The 9,813-nt window shown below is 38.3% G+C and overlaps 1 protein-coding gene across 3 annotated transcripts in view; it reads left to right on the top strand.

The window, feature by feature from the left end:
* The first annotated feature begins 470 nt into the window (after nucleotides 1–470).
* The window catches only part of EYA2 (EYA transcriptional coactivator and phosphatase 2), a 153,113-nt gene continuing 143,770 nt past the window's right edge, over nucleotides 471–9,813 (top strand). For all 3 annotated transcript variants that reach the window (XM_034787160.1, XM_034787158.1, XM_034787162.1), the window contains exon 1: nucleotides 471–643. The gene's annotated coding sequence lies outside the window, so the exon portion shown is untranslated. The remainder of the gene's footprint in view (nucleotides 644–9,813) is intronic.

The raw sequence follows: 9,813 nt of genomic DNA, 5'->3' as shown, positions 1-9,813 counted from the left end.
GAGACAAGTGATTCTGTGACCATCTCAGAATTCTCTCCCTCAACTTTCTAGCCCTCATGTTTGAGGAGAAAAGCTTGAATGTGTAACCCAAGTGCGCCCTGCAAGCTCAGAGCTAGAAGGCAAATTAAAATAAATCCCAAATTATTGTTTTGGGTTTTTTTTAAACTCCGGTGATTTTTCAAGCCCATCTCATGATTTTTGGGGGGAGGGGGCTGCTTTATGAAGCCTGGCTCCAACGTTTACTTCACTCTAGGGATCCCCCCCTCCTCCTTGCTCCAGCACTGCAGAGGCAGACCGGAATTCTGCCATTCCCTAACAGCCCTGTAACCCCGCTGCCCAACACCTGCCCGTCCAGCTCCCCAGCAGCCCCGTGCTCCGGGCTCGCGATCGGACTCCTGGCAAGGGACAAGGTAAGGGCAGAGGCTTCACGTTCCCAGCGGGCATGTGCACACACACTCCGCACATGCTCACTGGGGCTGTGTCAGGAGTTTGGAGGGCACATTGGGAAGCCCGGCAGCTCCTGCTCTTACACCGGCTCTGGAGTTCCCAGGCGCGCAGCAGCTGCCCCAGCCTCTCTCCCCTGGCGGGCGGTGCGGGGACGGGCAGCTGAGAGCCCCGGGGCGAGCACCTTCCGCAGCCGGTGGTGAGTGCGACCCCTTCCCCTTTCCCTTCCCCGCCAGTGCGCTCGGGGCACTGGCCCGGTGGGGACGCAGAGGGGCGCCTGGGGGTGCTTTGGACACTGGTCCTTGCCTGCGAGGGGCGGGGAGAAGCGAGGGATGCTTTAGGCACCGGTCCCCACGCCCTTGTCTGGGGAGTGGGGATTTCAGCCGGGCTGCTTCCGAAGAGCTCCAAGTTGAAAGGAAACGTGCAGCCCTTTGCACAGGGTTTGGGCGCTGAGATGAAATACCCGGCTCCTGTCCTCCCTATGCTGCTGCCTTCTGTTTCTTGGTCTTCGGGGGGGCGGGCTAGTGCATCCCCCCAGACCAAGTGCCCCTCCACCTGCCCCATCGCAGGGAAGGAAGAGGAAACTGTCACTCACTTGGCCGCTTTGTAATGACACACGCACGTTTTTTTTCCTAGCAGAAGCAGAACTTGAAAAAACTCTTTCCCCCACTTTCTAAACTCAGAGACTTTACCGCAGCGTGCCTGGGTCTCTCCAATATTTCTCTCTCCCCTTGCCCACCCCAGCGAGGTGCACAGTGTGTGGAGTGGAGAGTGGGGGCTAGGAGGAGAATCTCTGTCATTTTACACCGATTAAGCGGTTTTAAAAAAAAATCAAACTCGTTAGCGTTTAAATTATGCTGTGTTTTTTTTTAGTCCGCCGCCCCCCCCTTTAGTATTGTTTCTGGAGCAATTTGCAAAAGGCAAGGAGGGTGCATTTACTAACCTGAGTAGGGGGTTTAAACAATGTTGATAAGAGTAGGAGGGAGTTCTTTGTGGGTAACATCTTCTGTAGTGACACTAGTTAGCTCGTGGGGGTTGAAGCAGGAGAGCGGATTATTGAATTAATTTTAAGCCTCATGCCATTCTGGGTAGGTGACTATTGATTCTGCTTTCTCAGTTTTCTGTTAACACATGGAGTAATTGTTATTTGCTATAAGTCGATGGTGGCATGATTTACCCTAGATGGTAATAGCTTTGAACCATGTGGGAAAAGTGTGTGTGTGTGTGGACAGATAGTAATATACAAAATTTAGTAATATACAAAAATTAGATTTTTCCTTCACTAAAGAGCAATTTGATACATTTTTCATTTCCACTCTAAAGTACAAGTTATTTGTTCATAATAATGGTTAAGACTTGAGGACTTCTATTTATATTTCCACTTGGCCATTTTGTATCCTATAAATTAATTGCATTCTAATTTTGGTTTCATTGGCATACATTTAAAGCAGGGTACTAATAAATTGCCTTGTGTTCGTATTGCTGTAAATACCATAGTTAGGGAGCCTTAAATCTGAAATAACTTCTTTCTGAGACACTTCACTCTTGCTAAGAAGCAGGCTGAACAGAGACAAGAATATTTAAATAAAGTAATTGAAAAATGAAATCTCACCATGAAATCTGAAGATGTAAAATGTTGGCTTAGGTTTGATGAAGTGAATACCTTAGTGCCAAAAAAAAGTAACCTTAAAAAATGTCAGAAAACTGCCTTGCGAAAACACTGTCATCAATTCTGCAATGTCTTTTTAAGTGTAGTCGTAATATTCATGTTACGTAATAGTTTGACTGGAGCATAAGATTTTAAAGTTTTATAGAATCAATTAAATTAGTTAATTGATGTAGTTTTAAGAAACTCTGCAAGTCATTTAACTATTTTAAAACAAGATTATTTACAAACCACAACTGTTTGAGTAACTTAAATATAGATTTAAAATTAGTTAATACAAAATCTTTGTTCACAGTGAACATAGGGGAAAAAATTAAGTATATAAATCACACTAAAGGTAACACTCAAAGTTTATTTAATGTTTTTAATGTTTGAGTCAGAGAATGCCTCTAAAGGAAATTATTTCAGGTATACAACTGCCTTATTTCAAACTTAATCTATTAATTTAATGATACGTTCCTCTTGGATGAAATTTTAATTGTTAAAATACACATGGTTAATCAAACGTTTATTAGTCTACATCCAATTTATTAACAACCGTTTTGTTCAGTTTAGTATCAGGCATGCACATCCCTTAACGCTCCTAATGTAACTGGCAGGAATGGTTTATTGTTTAGACTTCCTTATAGAATTTGCTGGTTTACTGAGAATTTTCCTCCTCTGGCACGCTTTTCATGGAGGATTGTTATTCATAGTTTCCAAATACATTGAGTGCTTCTATTTTCATGTGACATTGTAATTCATGTATATTGGAACATTCCTTCATGCTGATCCCAAGAAGATGGCAGATATTTAACCTGTTTGTTTATTTCAAAACTAACATCTTAGCTCCTTTCAAGCTGCTTTTAGATTTAAAAACATAGGACAGGCTATCTTGCACCATCAGTTTTTAAAGACCACTCTAGTCATTTCTATTTCTGCTTAAAAACCAATGGCATGACTGGTCTTCTAATATTGTAAACATGAATATGAGAGACTTCATTATGGTTGTCCTACAAAGTTATAAGTATTTATAGCCTTGCATATGTTCCAATATAATCTTTTAAAATTCATAATTAAAATTCACTTGAAGTGGCATATTAAAGCCAATAATGCTGATAATTGTTTTTTTTAAACAAACTAATCTCTCTCCAAACAACAAAATAGTTAAAAAATACTACCAAATGTGTACTTCATGATTCCATGTTGAGTCGTAAAATTAATTAAAATCAAATTGTTAAGGAAAAATCACGTGACATCAAATTTATTTGAATTAACAGCAGGTAATATATCTCTCCATTAAACTTTATCATTTGTTTGTATTCCCCCTCACCACCATTTTGTTTTAAAATATTGCAATGAGACTTGATCCCCGTGACTTGCTAATTGTATCATAATTTGGTTGAAATTGTCTAAATGTGCTACTGTTTAAAATATCTCACAACCTTTGCCATTTTAAATTTCATTATAAGAGCTTCATTTCGGAGGAATAAAACGTTAGTTGTGTTTGGAGAGGGACTCTAAGAATCTATACAAAGCTACAATACGTGTGCAGACACATTACTATTATACAGACATGTTAAACTCAGACATGCACACTGGAAACGAGGGACATTGGGAATATTGTCATTTAGGGCATGCTCAGTGCTATTGCGTTGTGCTTAGATAAGTGATGGACGCTTTAGTTTTTGCTAAAGATTAAATAGCTTAATATAGGTATCATTCCTGCAAACACTGATGGACTTTCTTAACTTTAAGCTTGAGTAGTCCCACTATCGTCAATGGGACTACTTGTGCATAAAAATGAAGTATGTGCCTTTGTGTAGGATCTGTGTATGTATTTATAGACAAACGCACTTTCAACAGAGATCTATTAAACAGATTTCCATAATTTTCTGCTGCCTTTTCAGCTATTTGTCATGCAGTAGTACAACAGTTAATCTGAAATTGGTTATAATTCTCTTCAGTGAAATTAGTTTCCTCTCTGCCAAACTTTGCAATAGCCAGATGTTTTTAAGGTGTCTTCAGCTGGAGTAACCAACTAGAACAGCATTGAAGACTAATTAATCTTTGCAGTAAACTCCTTCTGCAGTAAATTCGCAGGTTGTTATACTTAATATGTTGAAATGACTGTTAGGATTTTTTGTGCAGTGAAAAAACACTTAAAAGTTAAGTGAAAATAAAAAGATGTTTTCAAAAATACCTGGAAAATAGTTTGTAATTAATTTTGCCTGAGTGGATTTACTGTTAAGGTCAAATGGTTAAATTAAGTTGCAAATTCAAATTCTGTTCATAGTGTGTACGACCTAATCAAAGAATCTTGTTTTCAAATATGACAATCAAAAATAAATGTTCCCTGCGGGTCAGGTAGGCTGTGTAGGGAAAACTTGTACTGCCATTGCCTATATTTTGTGGGTAAATGTAGGATGACAGTCTCTAGGGTTGTTAATCTGGTACCTCTCATTAAATTTCACTACAACAAAGACAGGGGAAAAAAATAATAGCAAGGAACATGTGCTAAATATACAGCGTATCTGAAACTAGAACTGTGAAACTAGCATATGAGACCATAAACAAATTAGTTGCAGAATCTCTATTCAGCGTTTTGACTTAAAATGTGTTTTTAAAAAAGTAGTGATTGAGCAAGTCCAACAAATCTCTTCCCATACTGCTCACCCTAGTAAGAATAGGATTTAGAGCTAAGCAAACCCTGAACAGTTAACAAAAAAAATCCCCTTTTCTCCTCCTCCTCCATAATGACAGAAAGACCATCCTTATTAGATGCTTTTTGTTTGTTACAGTTATTGGCTGAAAGGTCCAATCAGAAAACAATTGGTGATGGCAACTTAATGCAGTTAAGATCTATAAATAAAGATGATGACACATTGTTTTAACTTGTGTAATGGTGTTTAACAAACACCCTGTTTTAATCAGGTGAGGATAAACCCCTCAGTTAGGTGGCAAATAACTGCAGCTTGGCGACAAGAGTGTGTCACTCGGGGCACAGAGCGGCTGCCGCTTGTCAGAGGACCTGATGGCGCTGTGGTTTGTGAAAAGAAAAAGGGAAATTTTCCTTCATCTGGTTGCAAAATAATTTATTTTGTGCTGATTAGACCTAAGGTTAATAAGAAAGGTCTGATTCTCCTCTCTGATAGGCTGTTGTAAATTCAGGAGTAATTCTACTGAAATTACACTGATGTAAAAGCAGAGTGAGAGAAGAATCAGAGCTAAAATATTATGGCAGAGGAGTCTATCTGCTGCCACACATACTGCATCTTCTTTCATTTTAAATAATCAGACCTCTGATTCATCAACTGTATTATACTCTGGCTTTAGTTATGTATCTTTATGCCTTATTTAAAAATACTCGGCTTAATGCTGTATCAATTAAAGGGGAAAAACACCGACAGGATTATCACCCTTTGCATCTAAATTATCTAATGTGTAACTGCTTAACTCCTAGTACTGAGAGTCGTTAAATAAACTTGTTTATATGCTACTATGTTACTGAGTCATACTGTACAGTATATGGTTTGTTAGCACAGAGGAATAATTTCTGTTTAATAGCATGTGTGGAATGCCAGAGATCATAAGACATTTTTTTTTTTTTGTTAGCTGTGAAATACAGATGACATCTTCAATGGTCTCTTCCATCCCATTTTATCACCATGCACTATTTGAATGCAATATATTTAGCAAGTTTCTCTTCCATTCATGTACAGAGGCTCTGCAGAAAGCCATAAGTCTGCTTCAGAGTTCTAGTAAAGTTAAATGTGAAGCATGTTAAACTAGATTTTTATTTTATGGATGATTCATCTAATCAGAGAATCGTTAGGAAAGGTGGGTTAAAAAAAACGGAGAACCAAAAAATAACAGAAAAAGTAGTAGGTTTGGGTGAGGCAGGTAACACCTGGTTATGTCACCCACGATATAGAGCTTAACACTAATTCATAGTATCTTACAGAAATGTGAAGATGTAGGACCATAAGCTTGAGATGTCTAAGAACAAAAGTTTTGTACACCACACATTGTGTAGTCTGTGAACCTGTTTAATTAATTTTCACCTAACAGCTGGTTTTTTGTTTTTGTTTTTAACAAAAAAGAGGAACTTTAGGACCCACAAGACAGTAGCAGAAGTGGTCTCCTTTTTGTCTTGTTATGAAGGTTATTTGGGGCTTGGTGGGCATACTTGTTCTGGGTTGGAAGCATGCTCGAACTTGTGTGCCAGATTGAAATATTCAGAATAGTCAGGTACATTATAAACATGGTTAAGTGACTTGCAGGATCAAAATTGAAAAGGCAATCTCTTAAAACATTTAGAAAAATACTGTGATTTGTTTATGAACGTGCCAGTCAAAACAAATGCACAGCCACACACACACACAGTAAGATACACATAGCGTTCAAAGGAACTCCTTGGAATCCCAGTTTTCCAGTTCTCACTTAAATAGTCACTTAATTCCCTCACCACCCAAGCTCTAATTTTTTTTTTATCTCAAAGGAAAGGGGAATGTTTTATGCTTTTTTGTTTGTTTGTTTGTTTGAATTTTAAAAAGCGTTCGATTCTATGTTTCTTCTTCTGCAAGGACAAATAGAGGACTGTAACTGAGAGACTAATTAATATTACTTTACAACCTACAGACTGATTCATTGTCTTTTTTATTTTTCATAACAAAAAGCCCACACCTCAAAAGTGACTCTGGGCAATGAAGATTTTAATTAGTAGGCGTAAAAGTAAAACTATGACAATTACATTTATGTAGGATGTTTTTTTAAAATTAAATGAATAAGGGCCCTAATGCTACAAAGAGAACCTGGGTTGTCTGAAAGAATTATTTTTGTTGTATTGGGGTCAAATGGCCTAATTTTATACCACTGAAATCAATGGGAGTTTTGCTTTTGACTGCAGTGAGACAGGATCAGGACCAAACTGAGCTATGATATATTTTAATTGTTACAGAAGGAACTATATTATAAAGTGACTGTAGACGCTACAGAGAACATTGAATAATAAGTCCAAATCCTGCTGTCTTTGTTACGGCAATATTTTCACTGACTTCACTGGGAGTTTTCTCTGTTTGAGGACTTTCAGAATTGGGCCCATAATTTGGAAAGCACCTTGAAGATGAGAAAATTTACCATATAAGGGCTGTTGTGTTTCAGAAAAAGTGAAAGTCTGAATGTATCTCTTTCTAAAAAGTCACTGATTATTTTGAGTGTATACAATAGTTTCTTAATCACAGATTATTGTACTACTTTCTTTTCTAGAAATATGAAGGATTCATTCAGGTTGGTGGGGAAGGGGGACTCATGAGAACCATATTTCTATATCTGAGTATGTATGTCTATGGGTTTCACCTGAATTATTTTCAAAAAGTACTCTCCCTGTATTTTTAAGAAGTTATTCGACAGCAATTTTGTTTCTTTACCAAAGGAGTGAAAACCCCAGGAATCCTTTTATAATTTGGAAAGAATGTCAAAAGAGTAAAGTAGTTAAACCTAAGTGTATTAGATCATATGCTCTAAATGCATAAATAAGCATAACTGTGATTGCAGAAACCTAAGTTAAAGCCACTAACAATGCTCTCCCACAAACTCTAACTGCTAAAAGGGAATGACCTCAGCCATTGTGAAATTTGTGCCTGTTTGTTCACCGATGGTGGTGGAAGTGGAGTGTGTATTTTGTTGGGGTGTTGTGTTTTTATTAATGCTAGAGCAGAATACAAAGCCTGAAAATGGAGCTAATTGCAGCGAAAACCTTGGATATGGTTTCAAGGTTAGGGATTCTAAAAGCAGGTGAAATGACTATTCCATTGAGAGACGGAGACTGACTGGTTGGAAGCCCGTTTGTGTGTTTTAGACAGTCCATTCCTAGTATATACACAATTGGTTTGCCTTTAGAAAAACGGGGGTTTAAAATACCTTTAGGAAACGGGGGTTATAAACCTGACATTTCTTTATGTCCTATTCCTATGCCTGAGCACGGCATGAAATGTTAGTGGGTGTTTCATCATGCCAGTTTTGGAAGCTTTTTGTCTCAAGTTTGTTTTTTCTGGGAAAGGAAAATGATGGGACCTGAACTTGGCTTCATTGAAACATCACTTAATTCAAAATTTTCATTCTATTGCATCGTTGTTTTCAGTGCATCAGAACATGCATATTACAACGCTGGTTATAATGAACTTTGGCTTAGAGCAAAGTCATTCTGTGGACGGAGTTCCACAGTCTGCACAGAGATTTCTATAAGACTGGTCTTAGTTCCCTACTGTGTACACATATGAACCCTTATAATTATGATCCAGAGGATTGCTTGCCCATTTTTAGTCATACAAACACTTGCAGGAAAATTGGTACTTTTATACTGTTTAAGGGCACATGAGAACAGGTTTTGACTTGCAGCCTTGTATTGTAAACAGTTTGACCATCCTTAGTTTTGAGAAGGTGGACAACCTAATGAATGGAGAATGAAAGTGAAGTTGTTACTTGCTGAGTCTGAGATGCCATATCATAAAGACTCCTTGCTGAATGTAGCGGACTCCACAGAGAAGTTAACCAGAGTAGGAAAGGGGAGGGAAGATGGGGAGAATTTCTTAAACTCAGCAAATGCCTTTAAAACTGGAAATGCCTCTAGTATTACTCAGGCACCCACAAGAAACCGAACCAACAAGGGGAAAGTGGAGCAGGCATGGGGGGGAGGGGGAAGTAATTTTAGTTGAGTAAGCAAAGCAATTATGGGGGCTTGTGTTATTTACAAGTGTCTGCACCATTCAAACACACCCATCAGTGGTTTTCACAAGATTGTGAAACAGTTTTGAAAGTTCTTTTCTGTGCGGCATTTTTATGTAACCCATTCTTTGCCTTTATTATATTTTCCCCTTAAATAATTTGCAATAGATTTAAATTCAGAACTGAGCCAAGTTATCTAGCCAATTGTGTGACCCCTCCCCCTTTGCATCTGATCATATTTATATATATAAAATAAACACACACACACTGAATTAGTTTAAAACTTTAAAAGGTTTAATTCTAAATCCTTGAAGACTCCTTAGGAATGCAGTAGCCAAAATCTTGACATGCTTACCGAAAATGAAACAAAACTATTCTGTAAATATTTTTTTATGAAACGAAAGCACCGTTAAAATGCTTGGAGGCATTGAGCTAGGCATAGAGTTGGAAGTCAATGCTGATGTCTGGGGCTTAGTGCATATAATTAATTTTTACATGCATCGTCCCCCATACAGTACTTAAGTTTGGACAAATGTAGGACGCGTTTGGGCCCGATGCTGTTCCCAGTGCAGTAGGAGAATTTTGCTATTTAGAGCAGGATTGGGCCCTTTTTTGGAGCGTCCTTAAAACTTTTGCACTAACTGCAAAAAGTAATTGTACTAGTCTCATGCTGCAGTCATTGTGCACAAAACACCTATTGACTTAAGCCGTGTGTGTGGAAAATTACAAGGAGACAGTGTCTCCAATATACAATGCACAGAAACGGGCACGTTATTCATGACGCTGTAAAGTTTATTTTATACAAGCTAACAAAAGCCAGCAAATCCAAAGGTGATGGAGGACTGAAGTGAGCTCCTTATCATTCACTGACATGCTTTGCCTGTAAGCATCATAGCTCCTCTGGTGATAGTGTAAGTAACCTTACCTCTATAATGCTAAACCACAGCCGTGAGTTAGAGCGGGAGCATCACCTTTTGATTTAATCCTTTTGGGTATAT

This window comes from Trachemys scripta, chromosome 12 (assembly GCF_013100865.1).
Source record: "Trachemys scripta elegans isolate TJP31775 chromosome 12, CAS_Tse_1.0, whole genome shotgun sequence".
Lineage (NCBI taxonomy): Eukaryota > Metazoa > Chordata > Testudines > Emydidae > Trachemys > Trachemys scripta.
This window is presented reverse-complemented; position numbering and strand designations above follow the sequence as displayed.